Source organism: Heteronotia binoei, chromosome 5 (genome assembly GCF_032191835.1).
Source record: "Heteronotia binoei isolate CCM8104 ecotype False Entrance Well chromosome 5, APGP_CSIRO_Hbin_v1, whole genome shotgun sequence".
Classification (NCBI taxonomy): domain Eukaryota; kingdom Metazoa; phylum Chordata; class Lepidosauria; order Squamata; family Gekkonidae; genus Heteronotia; species Heteronotia binoei.
Genome location: NC_083227.1, coordinates 53265367 through 53284739, shown reverse-complemented (window position 1 = coordinate 53284739; position 19373 = coordinate 53265367). Strand labels below are relative to the sequence as shown.

Genomic DNA, 19373 nt, shown 5'->3' with positions numbered 1-19373 from the left:
CCCACTCCCTGGCAATCTTCTCCCCCAATTTCCCTCCTTTTTACTGCAGTGCCGAGGATCGTTGCCTACCACGACTTTAGAGAGCAGACCTCACAAAGGGAAGGATTAATCTCGTGGTGCTTGCATTTCGAGGGACTCAGGCAAGTCGGAACGCCGCGGCGTCGGTGTGTGTGTTTGTGTGTGCGTGGCTGGGGGTGGTGGAGGAGGAATTCTCTCTTTGGAGGCGCTGAGGTAACAATTGTAAGAGCAGCAAGTGGCGGGTTCGCCGTGCCAGCGTTGGCTGTGCCAAAAGCCCAGGCGCCTCAGCTAAGCTTCAGGGGGGAAAGGAAGGAGCAGAAGCTTGCAGGGGAGGGGTGGAGAGGAGGCTGAGAGGGAGAGAGCGAGAAAGACAGTGGGAATAGTGCTGGCTACTCAGTCTGCCTTCAGCTTGGGAGGACAGATGGCTGGTGGTGCTCCCTTTTTATTTTTTTTAGTTTCATCAAGCGGGCTTTACGTGAGGCCCATTCGTGAACGGGTGCACTGTGAAAAGCGGGGTCAATGGGCGCGAATAGGTTGAGATCAGAACCAGATGCCTGCTGAACAATGGGGCTTTTGAGAGAAAGGCAGGGGGAAGCGTGGCGCTCGCTTTGTCTTGCCTCCGCATTGCAGGTTGGAGTCGGGCAGCTATATTTTAATGAAGTGCATTCCAAAATGTGGTCGTCAGTCTGTGGGGTGTGTGTGTGGATGGGGGGTGGGGGGGGAGGAGAGCATGTCAAAGGGGACTTGGGGTTCAGGGAGAAGGAAGGAGGAGGGGAAAGCATGCCGGCAGCTGATGCATAGTGGCAGAACAATGCTGTCTCAGTGTTGCCGGGGCGGGGGGAGAGGGAGAAACAGAACCCCAGTGGATAGACCCCTGTGCATATTAATGGAGTACGGCAGGTGTTGCAAAAAGTACGTTCCTGCGTTGTGCTCTGCCTGCCGCTTAAATTGAAAGATAAGGCATGCGTGTGGGGGGTAAATCCTTTCGGCGTGTGAAGCAATTCGTTAGATTTTTTTTTTTAATGCCGTTGCTGTTCAGGCACGGCTGCGTGTTTTAACTAGAAATTGGGGGGAGCCAGCCACATTTTCAGTTCTTCTCTGAAGCCTGTCCACAGAAACAAGAGCCCTTTGGTTGGAGGGGGGGGGGGTAGGGCTGTGTGTGTGTGTCCGCGCTTAGAGAAAGGAGCTTGCATCTGTGAGGTAGACAGCTGTGAGCTGCTTCACTGATCGCCTGCTTTGGGCGCCTAATTCTGGCCGAGTAGATGATGGAGGCTGGATCCTTAAAGGGACAGCACAGCAATGTATTCCTAAAGCACATTAGTTCTGGAAGAGCGGCAGGCACATGATGGGTTTGAAGCAATGAATGCCCTTTTAGGAACGCTGGGGCTGACTAGTGTTTCTTTAAGAATGGAGCAGGCAAAGGCTAACCTGGACCTAGATGTAGGGTCTGTTTGTTGTTGGCTGAAGAATTAAAAAGGCATCTCTGGTTTGCCATTCTAAACTCTTTGTGAACTAGAATACTCAAGGTGATTATTAATATTGAATTAATTGTTGCATTGCTCTTTTGAAAACAGAGGAAGGTCTCTCTCTCTTCTTTATCAGGTTACAGCAATGTTATCCAGTTTTACAATTGCTGGTTGCAAGAGAGAAACTGATGTTATAGTTCTTGCATATCAACGTGTCTTGCCTTTCCTGCTTTCAAAAGTCTTGTCTTCCCCTTTAGGAGGTATTTCATGTGTCAAAGTTGCATTCACCTGTCGGGAGAAAGATCAGAACAGCCAAAGGGCTTGTAAGATTCTATGGCATATTATCATTTCAATCCAGTGTGCAGCAATGTGCAGTACTGCTTATTCTGGTGATGGTGGTTAAGGGATAAGGTGCTGCAATCTAGACATTCTTCAAAGAATGAATGTTTGTCTTATATGTTGTCAAGGGTTACAGTTTGGATTAGTGTATGTGATGTGATTATTGGACTATCGTCCTGATGTGTGCATTAAGTGAAATGTGAGAATAAAGTGACTATATCACCCTGAATAGTAAAGATGCAGTCAGAGGTTGCCACACTTTGTACTCCATGGGGATGTGAGTAATTCATAGAAAGGACAATGCAGTGATGTCTGCTGCAGACTATTCTTGGTGTTTCCTCATTGGTCAACAGCATGCAAATCACCAATAAGGGTGGGGTTTTGTTTGTTTTTTTCTTTGTCCCTTCCTTGTGAACTTTACCTGTGAGAAAAAAGATAAAAGTTGAAGTAGAGATTTGTGTAGAGGACTATGCTTGAAACAATGAGACGTGTTCAAACCATTCAAGTTCTCTATAACAAAACTCTGTACCTCCTACTTCACAGGCCTTTCTATTACTAATTTTGAACTATTTAACTATACTTTTGTATATATGAATGCAGACAGTGTATCCAAATGTTGCCTGTTTATAGAATGTTTTTATTGTATTTTTTATTTTATCATATGTTGTACTCCGCCCTGAGCCCTACGGGGAATGGGCAGAATAGAAATACACTAAAGTAAATAAATGAATATATTAGTATTTCAATGCTGACATCAATGGCAGTGGCTTCTCAACATTCAATAAACCCTGTTTTTTTCACATCCACTTTCAATCATTTTGCTTTTAAAATGTAGCTGAAAGCAGATTATAAAACAGAGGCATTTTTAGGGGTATGTAGGAAAGGGCTGGGCTGTCACATCAGTGACCTTTTGAGCACATAACTTCCAATAAAAGTGTAGCACCTTGCCCAGCTAAAAGCCTCTGTCCTCCACTTAGTCGCCCAATTAAATTTATCATGCTCCCTATCAATTGTTATGGTCCTTTATTGATTTACAATTAGTCCACCCCAACCTAAGGATTAATTGAGTTTTGCATGCTCAGTCTAAAAGAAGCATGTATCTAAAATTTTATTATAATAGCATATTTAAAATGGAAGATGCTAACAAAAGCTGGCAGTGGCTGGCGGCAACTGGCAGGCGTTTGGAAGGGTGGGGACATGGGGAGTTCTGTCAATGTAGTGATGTTATGCCAATGGTGATTTTGTAATTTATTTGTTCCTGCTGGCCAACAGAGCAGTGGCTGACGGAAACCTGGCATAACATATTTGTATCCCTCCCTTCCTCCTCCAGTTAGCACTAAGTGGTATATTTTGTTTCATTCTGTATTTTCCCATCATATCAACCGTGTGATGTAAACAAAGTTGAGCTGGAATGACTAACAAAAGATACTCGTGAATGAGTAGAGATTTGAACTTGGGTTTCCCTGTTCATTTTCTGCTACTCTGCTTCACAACATGACCTCTAGTTGCCTGTAGTATTTAATGTCAGTGGTTTAACTTAGGTAAAATGTACTTTGTTCACAATGGTAGGGAGGGGGTAAACTAGGTATATTGACCTCAAAGCCAACTTTAAAAACAAGCTGTAATTTTCACCTTGTATTGCACCCAGAATACTGAAGTTCATTTAAAGAAGGATGTGTGTTGGTGTAACAACCAACCGGTTTTATTGGGGATTTGTGTATGGTTTTCTGTACAAGATAACTGGTAGTCCACCATGATCAGTATTACATTGGATCATTTTTTTTACCAGACCTTCTTTTAATCTGTGCTCTACAATGTAATGTTGCACACCTTATCCTTGGAAATTGGACCTTTTGAATTATCTGTGTAATTACTTTCTTTTCTGTGATTTGTATGTTCGGGGATAAATGTCTCTGCCAGCTTCATGTATTGTGTCCAATGGGCTCTGACTCACAAGCTTATGCCACAATAAATTCATTAAAGTATTTATTTGTTTATTGTATCTGTACTTGCTCACTCACTGAGTCTGAAAGTGAATTAACACAGTGTAACAGTACAATCAATAACAGTACAATCAAGAGCCATGCTGGATCAGACCAGAGGCCCACCAATTCCAGCAATTCTGTTCACACAGTGGCCAACAAGATACCTCAAGGAAGCCCACAAACAGGAAGACTGCAACAGCATCCTCCTGCCTGTGCTCCCCAGCAGCTGATTTAAAGAGGCATACTAAATCTGGTACTGGAGAAAGTAGGTATCAGTCATGATTAGTAGCCATTGATGGCCCAGACCTTCATGAGTGTGCACACTTCCTTTTTGAAGCCATCCAAGATGGGGGCCATGACAACATCCTATGGCAGCACAAATTAACTATGTGCTGTGTGTAGAAATACTTCCTTTTGTCTGTCCTGAATCTCCCACCCTTTGGCTTCAGTGGATGATCCAGGGTTCTAGTATTATAAGAGAGAATGCAGATGCTATGCAAAAAATGGCACTGCATCAGTGGAGACCAGTGCAGTGATAAGATAAACATGCAGATAAATACATCCGTACACAGTGGTATGTTCTCAGTCTCTCCCTTTATCTTGTCCCTTCTCGAACAATTCTGTTATAGTATAGCTCTGTTATCTTTAGAGAAAGGCCATCCTGAACAGCTCTGTTTAACAGAATTTGCAGAATGACAGAAATGTGGGATCCTTCCTGACCTTCTCAGGCAGGCCATTCCACAGGGTGGGGGCCACAACAAAGAATGCATGTGTATGGTTCTTGCCCATTTACAGGATGGCACCTGCAGATAACTTGAGACAGGTAAATGTAGGACGAGGGTTGAAGGCCATGCAGAGCTTTGTGATAGACAGATGTTGAGTTGAGCCCAGTAACTTGATGGACAATCAATGGAGTGACTGCAGAATAGGTATAATATGTGTGCTCCAATGAGCTTCAGCAAATAACCAAGCTGGTATTCTGTACCAACTGGAGTCTCTGAGTTGTCTTTAAGGGCAGACACTGTGACATGGATTTGAGTGGCTGAGTCAAGGTAGGGGGCCATTTTCCAGGCATAATAAAGTTGGAAGAAAGGAGATTTTGTTGATGTGTATTTGTTTTGCAGCTGCACTAACTTGATTCTCCAGCAATAATTCTGTTAATTTACGCAGCAAATGTCAGCCAAACAGCATCATAACTGGGAAGAACAGAGTCCTTCAAGGTTTCGGTTTTCCTGACCAGCATTATGATATCTTGCCGGGATTGCTTCAGTTGGTGGTGGAGGGGGGGGGGGGGTTAGCCATTTAACTATAGTAGTCAAGCAGTGGCATAAGATCTCTGCTGCACTGCCAGGAGATTTGAACAAAGAGGGGGTAGAGAAGAGGAGAGTGTGTGTGCCGGGTGACACCCAGTTCACTCAATTCAAAAGCTATGAATGGTTTCTCCTAGGCTTAATATGGCCACCACACTGAAATATTACAGTAATCTGAATTTTGTTCGATCTGGTCAAATCCTGTAGAAAGGGTCCAAGCCTTCTTACTACATAAGAACATAAGAGAAGCCATGTTAGATCAGGCCAATGGCCCATCCAGTCCAACACTCTGTGTCACACAGTGGCAAATTTATATATATACACACACACACACACACACACACACTGTGGCTAATAGCCACTGATGGACCTCTGCTCCATATTTTTATCTAAACCCCTCTTGAAGGTGGCTATGCTTGTGGCTGCCACCACCTCCTGTGGCAATGAATTCCACATGTTAATCACCCTTTGGGTGAAGAAGTACTTCCTTTTATCTGTTTTAACCTGTCTGCTCAGCAATTTCATCGAATGCCCAAGAGTTCTTGTATTGTGAGAAAGGGAGAAAAGTACTTCTTTCTCTACTTTCTTCATCCCATGCATAATCTTGTAAACCTCTATCATGTCACCCCGCAGTCGACGTTTCTCCAAGCTGAAGAGTCCCAAGCGTTTCAACTTTTCTTCATAGGGAAAGTGTTCCAACCCTTTAATCATTCTAGTTGCCCTTTTCTGGACTTTATCCAATGCTATAATATCCTTTTTGAGGTGCGGCGACCTGTACTACACACAGTACTCCAAATGAGACCGCACCATCGATTCATACAGGGGCATTATGATACTGGCTGATTTGTTTTCAATTCCCTTCCTAATAATTCCCAGCATGGCGTTGGCCTTTTTTATTGCAAACGCACACTGTCTTGTCATTTTCAGTGAGTTATCTACATAATGAACATAGCCAGTTCTATAGCCTTAAGAGTTCTACTTTGCAATAATAAGTTCAGGATCATCTCCAAGCTATTTACCTGATTGGTTAGATGTGAATATAAATATTTCTGAAAGTAAATAGGAAGTATCCGTATCCTTATATCTGGCCATTAAATGTCTTCCCACATTAGATGCCTTGGATCTTACCCTGAATGGTCCTGGACTGTGAGAGGAAGGGGCATGCCATGCCAGAGCTAGGAAGTGACTTGTTTTACCATTTGCACCATTTCTGCCCATGAATTCATTTTAAAAGGTTATAAAAAATAGTGGTGAGGTAATCCCTACACCAAAGGCAGAGAGTTGGTAAACTGAAATCCCCCTCCAAAAGAAAGGGGGCAGGCGGTGTAATAAAAGGGGTGACCTTTTCATAGGGTTGTAGTATTTGTAATGGATACTGACTGTACACTGCATTACAGAAGTATGAACAAGAACAAGGAGCTTGTTCCCCCTTGTGAACATTCAAGAAGAGCCACATGAGGTTTCTGAATACTGCTGATATAAAGGGTTGGTCAAAGCATGGCATATGAACTTATTTTTATACATCAGTGTGTCATTAAATGAGCTTTCTGTTGGGTGGAAGAGTGGACAGAACAAACTAAATATATGCTGCAGTTTTCTAAAGAGAATAGATTCACACTGTATCAATGTGGAATGATGTGGGAGATTAAAAGTAAAGCTGTTAATTAATAATTTGGTGTACAGAATTTGTGAACAGCAACTTTTGATACCATTGTCCATAGTATTTTCTGGATAGGCTGGCAGGGCTGGCAGTTGTTTTGGTGGTTACCCTCCTATTGATTTATTTTATTAATTCTATCCCACCCTTCACACTGAGGCAGTCTCATTTCCTGCCAAGGCGGGCTATTTGACCAACTTCTTCCAGAAGCTGGTGCTGGCTGACTGCTTCTATGCTGCCCCCCTTGCTATATAAATATATGCATGAAACTGCTGGGAGATATCATCTGGGGATTTGTAGTGAAGTGCCACCGATATGCAGCTGACACCCAGCTCTGTGACTCTTTAACAGCTAAGCCAGGTTAGTCTCTGGAAGTTCTGAGTAGGTGCTTGGAGAAGGCTTGATAAGGACAAATAAACTGAAACTCATTCCAGAAAAGACTGAGGTGTTGTTGGTCATTGGAGAAGCTGCTTGGGGACTGCATCATTAGCCTGTCCTAGAGCAAGTTGAATTCCCCTTGACACAGCTTGGGGTTGCTATTGGATCCTGGCCTATGATTGGAGGCTCAAATCTCCTCTTTGGCTGGTAACACCTTTTTATCAGTTCTGGCTAATTCACCAGCTATGACCATTCTTCAGAAAGCCTGATCTGGCCACAGTGATCCATGGTCTGATCACATCTAGGCTAGATTATTATAATGTTCTCTACATGGATTTGTCTTTGAAAACAGTTTGAAGACTTCAGTTGGTCCAAAATGCAGCAACTAAGCCACTGTCAGGGGCTTATTTTTGTGCTGAAATATTCCTGTATCATTCCTGTGCTGTAATATCTGCACCAATTACACTTTGTTTCTGGGTACAATTCAGAGCGCTGGTTCTTAACCTTTAAAGCCCTAAATGGTTTAGGGCTGGGGTGATGTAGTGGTTAAGAGTGTGTGGCTGGCGTGGTGTAGTGGCTAAGAGCAGCAGACTAGTCTGGAGAACTGAGTTTGATAGAGCACTCTACCACATAACACTGGCTGAGTGACTATGGGCTAGTCATAGTTCTCTCCAAAGTTCCTCAGCCCCATCTATCTCACAAGGTGAATGCTGTGGGTGGAGGAAGGGAAGCCAATTGTAAGCCACTCTTTAAGGTAGACAAAAGTGGGGTGTATAAAAACCAACTACGTATTTTTCTTTCATCTGAAAGTCCACGGCCCCTAATACCATTCAACCTACCAGTTAAGATCTGCCTTTCAAGCCCTCCTCTCTGTCTTCAGAGGTGAGGCAAGAGGCAACTAGAGAAAGAGTATTTTCTGTGGTGGCACCTCACCTTTGGAACTTCCTTCCTCTTGAAGCTCGGCAGGTGCCTACTTTACTTTAAATCCAATATCATATCATCAACTTTATTTTAGTAGTCTGGCTAAAACACATCTTTTTGACCCAGGATTTTAATTAGGGGTTTTAATTGTCTGCTTCTGTTCTTAAAAAAAAATGTTAATGCCTGCTTCTGTTTTAAGAAAAATTTTAATGCCTGCTGATTGTGGTTTTGAATTTTAGACTACTTTGAGCAGAACTCTGAAGAGGCTGTATAGAAATACCCTAAAGGACATGACTGGGAAAACATTAGTGAAAATTCAGTTATGATTTTGGCCTGACCATGGCCAGGATGTATTTCCCCTTCTGATATAATCCTGCACAATGAAAATTATATCATAAACCCATTGATTTCATTGGGTTTATACAGGAGTTACTGTGTAGGATTGCACTCATAAAGTTCTCAAGGACGACAGGAATGATAGAACTCAAATAATGTATAGTCTTGCATACATTCATTCCTGAATTTAAATAAAGCTAAAGAATATCTTTTTTTCCCTGCCCCATTTTTAAAAACACGGTGCTTTTCCAGTTTCTTGCAGGTGAACAGCCTCCATTCGAATAAGCTTGATTCCTTTTTTAAAAAGTGGGTTCTACTTAGATGAATTAGTACATCCTTTGCTCATGACAAATGGCATCCCATAGTATGGCAGGTCTGTCACAGGTATCATAGTGTCTTGAAAAGGGGAGGGGGGGAAACCGCACCAGTCATTAATTCAGCAATGCAAGCTGATTAGGGAGTGCAGGCCTCTGATTCTTTGCCTGACAGTAATAAAGCTTACATTGGATTCCAGTCATTTGAAAACTCCCTGAGTACTAAAGGTAAGGCTCAGGCTTTCACTTTGAAGATCTGGCAGTGATGTCCCTGATAGCCTTTCATTCACTCTTTGCCATTGAGTTTAAGAAATAATTTATCCTATAAATCAGGGGTGACCAGCGGTAGCTCTCCAGATGTTTTTGGCCTACTACTCCCATCAGCCCCAGCCATCAGCCATGCTGGCTGGGGCTGATGGGAGTTGTAGGCAAAAAACATCTGGAGAGCTACCGTTGGCCAACCCTGCTATAAATGACTGCAAAAAAAATAGCATGCATCAATTCTGTGACAAAGACCCTTGGATAAGATTGTGCTGAGAAATGTGGTGCCTTTTCTTTGACATTCGTTTAGACCCTCTCTGAAAATCCTCTGCAAAGATCCTGCTTTTTGAATATTCTAGCAGGCATGATGGTTGGTTCACTATGTTAATCCCATACAGACTCCCTGTCTGCAGTTAATCCCGAGTTACTGTCATTTGCATGCAGGAATAAGTTATCTCCCTCCCCCCATTTTAATATCCATTAGAATTTTAGTAGACTGTAATTGTGTGTGTGTGTGTGCATGTGAGGAAGGGGGATTTTTTTTAAAGGCAGAACAGGAATTTATCTTTTTTGCTTTCAATTTATACTTTCATGGTTCAGCAGGGAAAAAATAACATGATGTGGAAAACTAAGCAGGTGAGGGAAGCTGCTAGATCATAATTCCTTTTGTGTATAGGTCAGATGCTTGTCCAAACTGAGGGATGAGTTATGTAACAGACAGTGTCAGAGAGGTTGGTTTATAGAGCTAAAGGCTACCACAAAACGACTGCTTGAACTAAATATTGCCTGTGAAGTGAGAATTCATGTGCAATAGTTGTAGGAATTGCTTGTTTAATCTCCCCCCCCCCCAATCTTGAGCAGTAGAATTTTGCTGAATATCTGCCTACTGACTGTAATGTTGATCTTTTCTTTTTGCATATCTGTTTTTGAATAATATTCTTCTTTCAGTAAAAGCTCTGAAAGTTTCAGTTGATATACATTTGCATCCTGCTAATCTTACAGATTCAAAGTTGCTTTTTCTCATATATTTTCATTTCATTTACATTTGCATTGTTTCAGAAGGCGGGGATACACTACCAAGTACAAACTGGGAATCACCCCACTCCTTAATGTGATCTCCCTTTTCAGCTGGGCAGGGAATTACTTCTCTAAATTAAAAGCTCTGCCCCTTTTTCTTGTTGGAGTGGGGAGTCTTCTGCAATCCTCCTTGCCAGCCTTCTCAGTTCTCAGCTAGTGCTAAAGGAGTTCTTTTCAGCAATCATTTCCCAATTCTTTCTTCTCAATTGAGGCTATCCAATAAAATCCATTTGAGCACCTGTCTGGCTTTGTGAGGCATTAACCCTTCACAGTTTGTCATATGTTTATACAGCACTTGTGAGTTTTCAAACCACAGTCCATCAGAAGAAGTAATAAAATTACTCGTTTTCTGGCCGTTCCTCAAACCATGCGAACCCTGAGAGATAACAAATTGCAATTCTGATTCTGTAATAGTGTTCCTGTGTGTTTTGGTCCCTCTGCCGCTAGTGGCCAAGGAGGAGCTGGCAACCCTTGTGGTGATGAGTCTGAGAGTAATTCCGCACTCATGTTGGTCCGGGGCGGGCTTCCGTTTTGGGGCGGAGCAAGCTGGCGATTTCACACCAGTTGCCCCGTGCTGGCATTTTGCGCGGGGCAAACCCGCGATTTGCCCTGCTGCAGTGTAAACCTGAAAAAACAGGTACAAAGTAAGTAAAAAACAGCTTTCATTTTATATAGGATATAGAGAACAATTTTGGATACAGAGGAGGGGGGATGTCTAAAGTTTGGATATTGAGGCCTTGACATTACTTTCAAATGACATGGCAGAGTCCCTTTTGAATACAATTCTGTAGTCCTTTTTGTGAAAGTTATCCTATAGATGTTTCAAGGGTGACTGCTGATACTACTAGATTTCCATTTTTAACTGGAGATTCTTTCCTTGAAAACTTAATTTCATGCTTAATATTTCATACTTAATATATGCTCATATATTTCCCCTAGTTAATTGCATGTGCTAGTGGAATGGAAGAGCATCTGATGGCATAAGAAATTATCTGATTACCAGTTTACCACTGTCTGAGTTCGCTCTTCATTGTTTCAAAGGATACAATTACTGATTTCCACAGCATTGCATAGTAAGAGAGAGTCCGTATCACAAATATATGGGTATATGTTCCAGTGCTAGGTATATCTCTTTAGACCAAAGAAAAAACATGAATTTCCACTGTAATCATGCAATCTTTTGGACCTGCAGAATTAAAGAACTGAAGAAGATGATATTGGATTTATATCCCGCCCTCCACTCCAAAGAGTCTCAGAGCGGCTCACAGTCTCCTTTACCTTCCTCCCCCACAACAGACACCCTGTGAGGTGGGTGGGGCTGGAGAGGGCTCTCACAGCAGCTGCCCTTTCAAGGACAACCTCTGCCAGAGCTATGGCTGACCCAAGGCCATTCCAGCAGGTGCAAGTAGAGGAGTGGGGAATCAAACCCGGTTCTCCCAGATAAGAGTCCTCACACTTAACCACTACACCAAACTGGCTCTAGTTCAGTGATTTTCAATTGATGGGTTACAATTTGAAATAGGGTAATACCCTGCTTTTAATATGCATGGTGCCATGACAATCTCCTTGGTTTTTAAAGAGAAGAACAGAGATACGAGAGAACACTGCCACTCATCCCAACCTCTCCCAGCTTCAAGATTTAGAGATGGTACCTTCTTGTGCAAACTGACCTTTAACAAATCAATATTGGTCAGAACCATCAGAAGGGCAATTTTATTTGCCCTCCAAATCTAGAAATGTTTCCTCTGGTAATGAGAATCATGCCACCTCTGTAGGCAACCTGGGATAAATTGAATACAGTTGTGTTGTAGAAAAAGTTTTAAAAAATGATTTTTTTAAAGTATGAAATGTAAAAATGGGTGTGTTCCATGTTGCAGGTGGGGTGAAATGTGAGTTTTGGTTTGCTGAGAGGTTTGAGGTTTACTCTAAAGATATCATCTGGCATGTCTAGTGCATCCATTTTTATGTTCTTATTTTTAAACTGTGGTTTGCCAGAGAATTGCTAAAATTTCCACAGATAGGGTATAAAAAGAGAGGGCTTGGCAGCTGCAGCAAAATATTCAAATGCACAGATTTAGGTTGGTGCTAATGCATGCAAGAAATGATCAATTCGCTTTGTGTTATGAGCATTCATATTTATGGTTATAAATCTGAGACCTCCATCTTATTCCAGTTCATTCACAATCAGAATCTTCTTTGATAATGCCTTTTATTAATAATGCCTTTTATTAATCTGTAGTTTCTGATGTTTTACAGCAGGGGTGGCCAAACTGTGACTCGGGAGTCACATGTGGCTCTTTCACATATATTGTGTGGCTCTCAAAAGCCCCATTGCTCCATCAGCTTGGAGACTGCATTTAAAGTTTAAGTTCCTTTCTTTCCACCTCTCCCTCCCTCTCTTCTCTATGTGATTCTTAACGTTAAGGAAGTTTGGCCACCCCTGTTTTACAGCATAGGATTGTTTTGGTAAATGGACATCTTCAATGCATTATAGTTGCTCAGTTTATTAAAGTTTTGTTAATCAAATGTCAAGGCCTCAATATCTAAACTTTAGACATCCCCCCTCCTCTGTATCCAAAATTGTTCTCTATATCCTATATAAAATGAAAGCTGCTTTTTACTTACTCTGTACCTCTGCCTCTACATTGGTTATGTATTTACAAAGAAGTCTCTGACTTCTCTAGAAGTGAGTTATTATTAAATGTTTAATGTGCTATTCTCATGGAGTACATATTCATTTAATTAGTTTTTTAACCTTTTAAATAAATTACTCTAAAATGTAACATCGCTATAAGTTGATAGTGTGCCAGAAAATTGTGTTTAGGAACATATCCAAGACTATAAAAGAGGTGCCAATTCCATTTATTGTCAATTCAGAGTCTTTAGGGTTTCTTATATTATTGTAAATTGCTGAGATTTTAGGTACTCTCATATACTAATCAACCACACTTATGACTGTAAATGGATATCAGTCTGAGTAACAACAGCTCTATAAATTGTTGATAGGCCATGTAGTTTAGTTATAGTTTCAATAGGATCAAAGTGGTAGGTGGAGTGACAATCCGGGTGATACTGATGGACAGCTTAATAGGGTGGTCTTTTATAATGATTACTGTGCAGCAAAAATAACACTGGCCTGCTCAGACCATATTTTTTAATGGTTGACAAGAAATGATCTTTCATATCTAACAAAGGCCTAAAATCACAGCCTGTTTATGAATACTGGTGATTTCATTGGTGCCCTAGTCTGTTACAATGAGTAGTAGTAGTAGTAGAAGAAGATGATATTGGATTTATATCCCACCCTCCACTCCAAATCTCAGAGCGGCTTACAATCTCCTTTATCTTCCTCCCTCACAACAGACACCCTGTGAGGTAGGAGGGACTGAGAGAGCTCTCCCTATAGCTGCCCTTTCAAGGACAACCTCTATGAGAGCTATGACTGACCCAAGGCCATTCCAGCAGCTGCAAGTGGAGGAGTAGGGAATCAAACCCGGTTTTCCCAGATAAGAGTCCACATGCTTAACCACTACAAGCTGCCTCTCATTTTGAAATGAGTAATGTCCCCGTCAGCTTAGCTTTTGCCCATGCCCTTTTCAAATGTTAAAGCAGCCATTTCCCCCCCCCCTGTTCTTGCTTCCATAAACTTCTATAAATAGGAAAAGTGTTTGAATATTTGCTTTGGCAACAACAAACAAATTCTTCTTCTAGACTTCTTTTTGAACCCATGAAAACCTTAATTGGAATGAAATAATACTGATGCAAATATGGTAGATGTTTCCCTCTTCCTTGTTTCACCAAAGTCATTTTAATTTATGATGCATTTAAGTTTGAATGCTATTTGGTGTTGTTTTCTGGGAAATTTCTGAGGAAATCATAGGAATCTGCTCCAACTGATCACTTACAAATTGACCCAGAAGTCTTTGTAGCTGCCGTCAAGCAGGGCTTTACTGAGGACTTCTTTCAAGATAATAACCTGTTGTTCTACGTAATGCAATTAAAGCATTATTGGATAAATGTGAAGGGATTAAAAAGTAAGATGAAAAAGTTCAAAGATTTTTTAGGAATTTACTTCTCTGTCACTCACCAGCTAGCAAATGACACCTCAGTTAGTAGGCTACAGTGTGTTCAGGGAGGAAAAGCATGGAGATATAACAGAATATTTCCTCAGGCAGAACCATTTCTGCCTTTGAAGTATGACAGTCACCACCCCCTTTCCAGTGCAACCCCCAGTGCCCCCTCTGTTGTTACCAGAAATGTTGGGGGGGGCCTCCTCTTGTGGAACAGAATCTCCAACAAGTGTATACCAGCAATGAGAGATTTTGAAATGACCAAATCAATTTAATAATAAAGAAAATAAAATAATGTTTAAAAATACACACATGCAGAAATTAAATACACATACCAAAAAAACCCCACCAGAAAATAGGAATTAGCAGAGCAGATATGGGATGAGGTTGGTGGGGGCAGATTTTTATAGCTACCTGTCCTGGAGAGTTGAAGTCCGCGGAGAAGGGCAGTAGAACTTCCAGTGTCCTATGGTTCTTGGCCTTTTGGCTAAGTCCAAGTGTAGTATCCATTCTTATCAATTTAGTATCTGATAGAGAGCCAGATTGATGTAGTAGTTAAGTGCGTGGACTCTTATCTGAGAGAACTGGGTTTGATTCCCCACTCCTCCACATGCACCTGCTGATGTGACCTTGGGTCAGCCACAAGTTCTCTCAGAGCTGCTCTGTTCAAGAGAAGTTATGGGAGAACTCTCTCAGCCTCATCTACCTCACAGAGTTTCTGTTGTGGGGAGGGGAAAGGAAAGGAGATTGTAAGCACTCCTTCAGGTAGTGAAGGGTGGAATATAAATCCAATTTCCTCTTCTTCTTCTACTGTGGAAGGCACCCAAACAGAATTTGGGGGTGGAAGACTGAAGGCACCAAAACAGACACACTGAGCATGTCCACAGTGTCTCCTTAAGTAGGCAAAAACATAACCTCAGAGCATAGGTGGTCAGAATGTTCCTTGGAACAATGTAAGATTGGATTATGAGTTGTGGAAAAATGCATACAAGGTGAAGAAGATGGGTGTTGTTAAGTGACAAAGGGTCTCAGGAAGCCAGGGTGGTAGGTTTTGGGTGTGAATAATAGATGTTGATAGCCATTTCAGGAAAAGGTGAGGAGAGAAGAACTGAGGATGAGTGGGGTGATTAGATTAGTTAGATGGAGGCAGGAGGTTCCTGGAATGGAGGCAGGAATAAGAAATTGGGATTTCCTAACAGGAAACATTGGTATATTATTGACACAACTGGAAGTGTCATTGACAGAGACAAAAGATTGGAGGAGAAGTCAGAAATTCAAATAAAAAGACTTTCTAGTCTGTACATTTCATGGAAGCTGAAAAAGGCGATGAGATTTGCTAGGTGTCTGCTTGCCCTGAGTCCGGGGGTCACACCATAGCCAAAGTCAAATATATTGATGCATACTTACCTACATTGCTCAAGGCTCACATGTACTAAACTTTGAGGAAATAGCATTTGTTGGAGCTGGGGCAGCTTATCCAGGATGTTGCCAATTTTGTGTGCCAAGCCTGGCAGAGAGCGTCTTAGAGTCCAACAGTATCACAGATGCCATGTGTTTTGAGGGGTTGCCCGTTGTTCCTAAAGCAGCATTTCAGGGGGGCCTTTCAGTCTATAGCGGAGGGGCAGGTGAGAATGTTGTGTTGGATGTACAAGAAACTGGCCAAGACATAATCATGTTTTGCTCAAAATTATGGGAAATTAATTGGTGAGCGAATTGTACATTTGGGGAAGCAAAATTTGAAAACAATACAAGACAATTAAAACAGATTGTGAATCTATGGAAAGTCTGGTTATTTGAAGGATAGCACTTAAAGTTTGGGGGGGTTAGGTGCAGTGCTAATATTATTAATAATAAAAATTAAACTGGCAGGAGTGTTTAATGACAATGTAAAATAAGATCACATGGAACCACAGCTGTGCATAAGCAATCATTTTGTGAGACTCTGGAGGCTCTTGAGTTATCCAGTAAACCATTTTGAAAACGAAGATTCTTGATTGAAACATCCTTGGGTAATTGAACATGAAACATGAATGCTGCCATCTGAGTTCTCCCCCCCCCTTATGGATTATTATTATTATTGTAATGGCAAAGCAAAAACTTTTAATTCCATTTTATCTTTAGACTTTGTAGTAGCTATTTGATTGGAAGTTTCTTTATCAGAATTATTGCTCCATTATCTCTAATAATTCCTTGCATTTCTATAGTTTCATTAGTCCTGTGTCTTTGATGTCTTCAAAGCATAAGCATTCCAGCCTTTTAAGAAGATCTTAGCGAAAAAAAATGAATACCGATGGCGTGCATATTGTTCTTTCAAGATATTTTTGGTTAACTTATGAATCTCTGTTCTGCTTATTCTTTTACATTGTGCGTTCGTTAGCCTTTGTCTAACTAATCAAATACAGATTCTTTTTAAGTGATGGGTTTTCTCACACAGTCCTTTATGATACAGATTGCTGCTTTGGGAAATAACATCAGCTAGCTTTTGTCTAACTAATCGAATGCATACTTTTTTTTTTAAGTGGTGGATATTTGTACTTAGTACTTCACTTTTGCTCTTGTGAGATGGAGGAGGAATGAGCTGTGTACAAACTGATAGATTTCCTATCCCACATCTTCCACACTCCATTAATTTTCCCACTTCTCTCTGCTTGCAAAACTGATATGAGCAAATGTCAGAGACTCCAATTAAATCTTGGGGGGAGGGGGTAAATGCTGACAGAGCCAGGGTGCTAACGAAGACTAACAGACTAGTATGGCTTCCAAAGGTTCCCTGAGCTGGCCTTTATCAGATGTAAAGAAAATGTTACCATTGCATTAAACAGAAGGGGATACAGACCATAGCTGAAGTCGTTCTTAATTATACTAGAATTACATTTGTAGGCCATAAGCTGCCTGTTGATATTATAGCAGCAAAAAGAGAGAGAGAAATTTCCCCACCACCTTGTGATGACCTTTGTTGCTGTTTGTACTTAGAGATTTCACAGGGCAGGAAAGTGCCTTTCCCAGTCACCACTGCATTGTCAGAAATGGTGCAGCATTTGTGGAGTTGTTCCATCTGCCCTTGATCTCTTTCATTCTTGTTTAAGGCCTGGATGGTTTTGGATGCTCTGGTAAAAAAAATATGTACAAGAAACATGCTTCAGTGTGGATTGTGTTCTGTGTCAATGACTTTCGATGTGTTTGAGAGTAGGAATGGGCACAGACTGGAAAAATGGAGGTCCGTGGAGGTCTGTGGTTTGTGAGTTTCACATGAACGATGGACTCAACACAGTTTATGAACCACTTTATGGTTCGTGAGGTCCATTATGTGGTGCAACCCAGAAGTAGGCTCAGAAGGCATTTAAATGACTTCTACTTCTGGGTTGCACTGCCAGGGCGGGGTGACACAAGTGAGCTCAGGAAGCATTTAAATGCTTTTTGAGCCCATTTCCTGGTTGTGCTGCCACTGCAGCATAACACAAGTGAGCTCAGAGACAATTTTGACAGTATGTTTTTTTAGTTTGCTGCAACACAGATACTACTTTATACACATTTAAACACCTTCTGAGCTCACAGCGGTGGCTCAGTTTTAAAGCGTTCCCTGAGTGCCATCATGTCTGGCCCACAGACTGCTCCCACAGAACAAACAAACTGCCTAAAAACAAAGTGGTCCGGGAGGGGGGTGGTCTAAACCATGAACAACCAGCTGAACCGTCCAGATTATCTTCAAAGACCACCTGTGTTAAGAAATTGCAGTCGTCTGCCTTTGAGTTTACGAAAAGGCTTGGATAGTGGCTAGATCCTATTTTTAAACAAGAGATTGGGCATTTGTAAGGCAGTTGTAACAAGAGTATAGAAGATACATTGGTGGAAACATACAATTCCTCATCAGTCCTATCAACTTAGCATAGACAATGTTTCTAAAGATAGCTCAGGACGCTAGCAGTACTTAGCTCAGGCTGGTTTCCCAGAGTTTGTTCCCTTCACAGGCAGCTGAAGCAGCTCTTACGAATTTACATATTAACTGCTGAACAGGGTAGGGAGAGGTTGGCTTCATGGTAGGACTACTTTATTGAACAGCAGCTGTGTATTAATATGTTGAATTGTACACTTTGTCTCAGTCCAGCCTCCTTGAGGAGTTGGGATCATTTTGGTGGATGGAGGGGGGCTCAGCTGGTACTGTACCCAACATCACTAGCAGTGTCTGGAATTCACTGTGGTCTTCTCCCCTGAGAACTCTCACACAGCTCATGTGCATAAGCCCCATAAACTGAAGAAGATGTACGTCTGCGTTAAGTGAGAAAAATTATGATTGGGGGAGGAAATTTCTGTGGAAAATTGATTTGAAGGAATATGTCTAGGAAATGAAACCATAAAATGCTGGAAATAGGCTGGATCCAGCGATTAGCAGGCTTGCAGACTGGGTATTATTGGAGTTATGTATTAGTTAATATAGCAAAACTGCATAGTCACAGTAGTGTCCTATTGCAGGCAGTGAATAAATTCAAAAGTAGTATATCGCAAAAAGGTAAAACAGAGAAGCCTAATAAGAACATAAGAGAAACCATGTTGGATCAGGCCAATGGCCCATCCAGTCCAACACTCTGTGTCACACAGTGGCCAATATATGTCTAAATAATACTGTTCTAGCATCATGTGGTTGCAAGGTGGCATAGTTTCTGCAGGAGAGACCTGTAAAAGTGTCCTTCTTTCAGGTCCATGAAAAGAGACAGGTCACAAAGGGTGCAGGAAGAGAAAGAAGAGTAAATAAAAAGCTCCCAGGTTAGACAAAGAGAGGCATCCCAGTTATTAAGAAGATAACACATTGGGTACCTAGAGCACTGTAGTGTTCTTTCCTCCTCTGTCTAGGCATGCTGAGTTGTCTTACTCCAACATGTGCTTGTTTTGCTCACTCCTTTCCTACCCTGGAAAAGTTTATTCCTGGAGTCTGTAAACCACAGGGACAATAGTGGCTACTCAGAGGAGGGAGATGCATTGAGTACAGGAAAGGGGGTGAAATTGCCCCTCATATCTCTTCTATCAGCAGAGCTCTACTTATGGAAAAGGGGGAGTATTCTCAGTAGATTCCTGCATGATCCACATGGAGGTTAGTTCACATGTCTAGAACTCAACCACGTTAAAAAGGACTGCTGGGGAGCAACAAGGGGAAGGCAATGGCTCCTGGGGGAAACACGGGGAATGTGCACAACAATAAGTGTTTTCTTCTGATAGAGCTATTCTCTGTGACCTTATCTAACCATT

The 19373-nt window shown here is 41.7% G+C and overlaps 1 protein-coding gene and 1 pseudogene across 31 annotated transcripts in view; both read left to right on the top strand.

Annotated features, from left to right (window-relative positions):
• MAGI1 (membrane associated guanylate kinase, WW and PDZ domain containing 1) overlaps positions 1–19373 on the top strand; it is a 736174-nt gene that overhangs the window by 441918 nt on the left and 274883 nt on the right. The window lies entirely within an intron of this gene.
• LOC132573073 (U2 spliceosomal RNA) lies at positions 14601–14706 on the top strand (annotated as a pseudogene).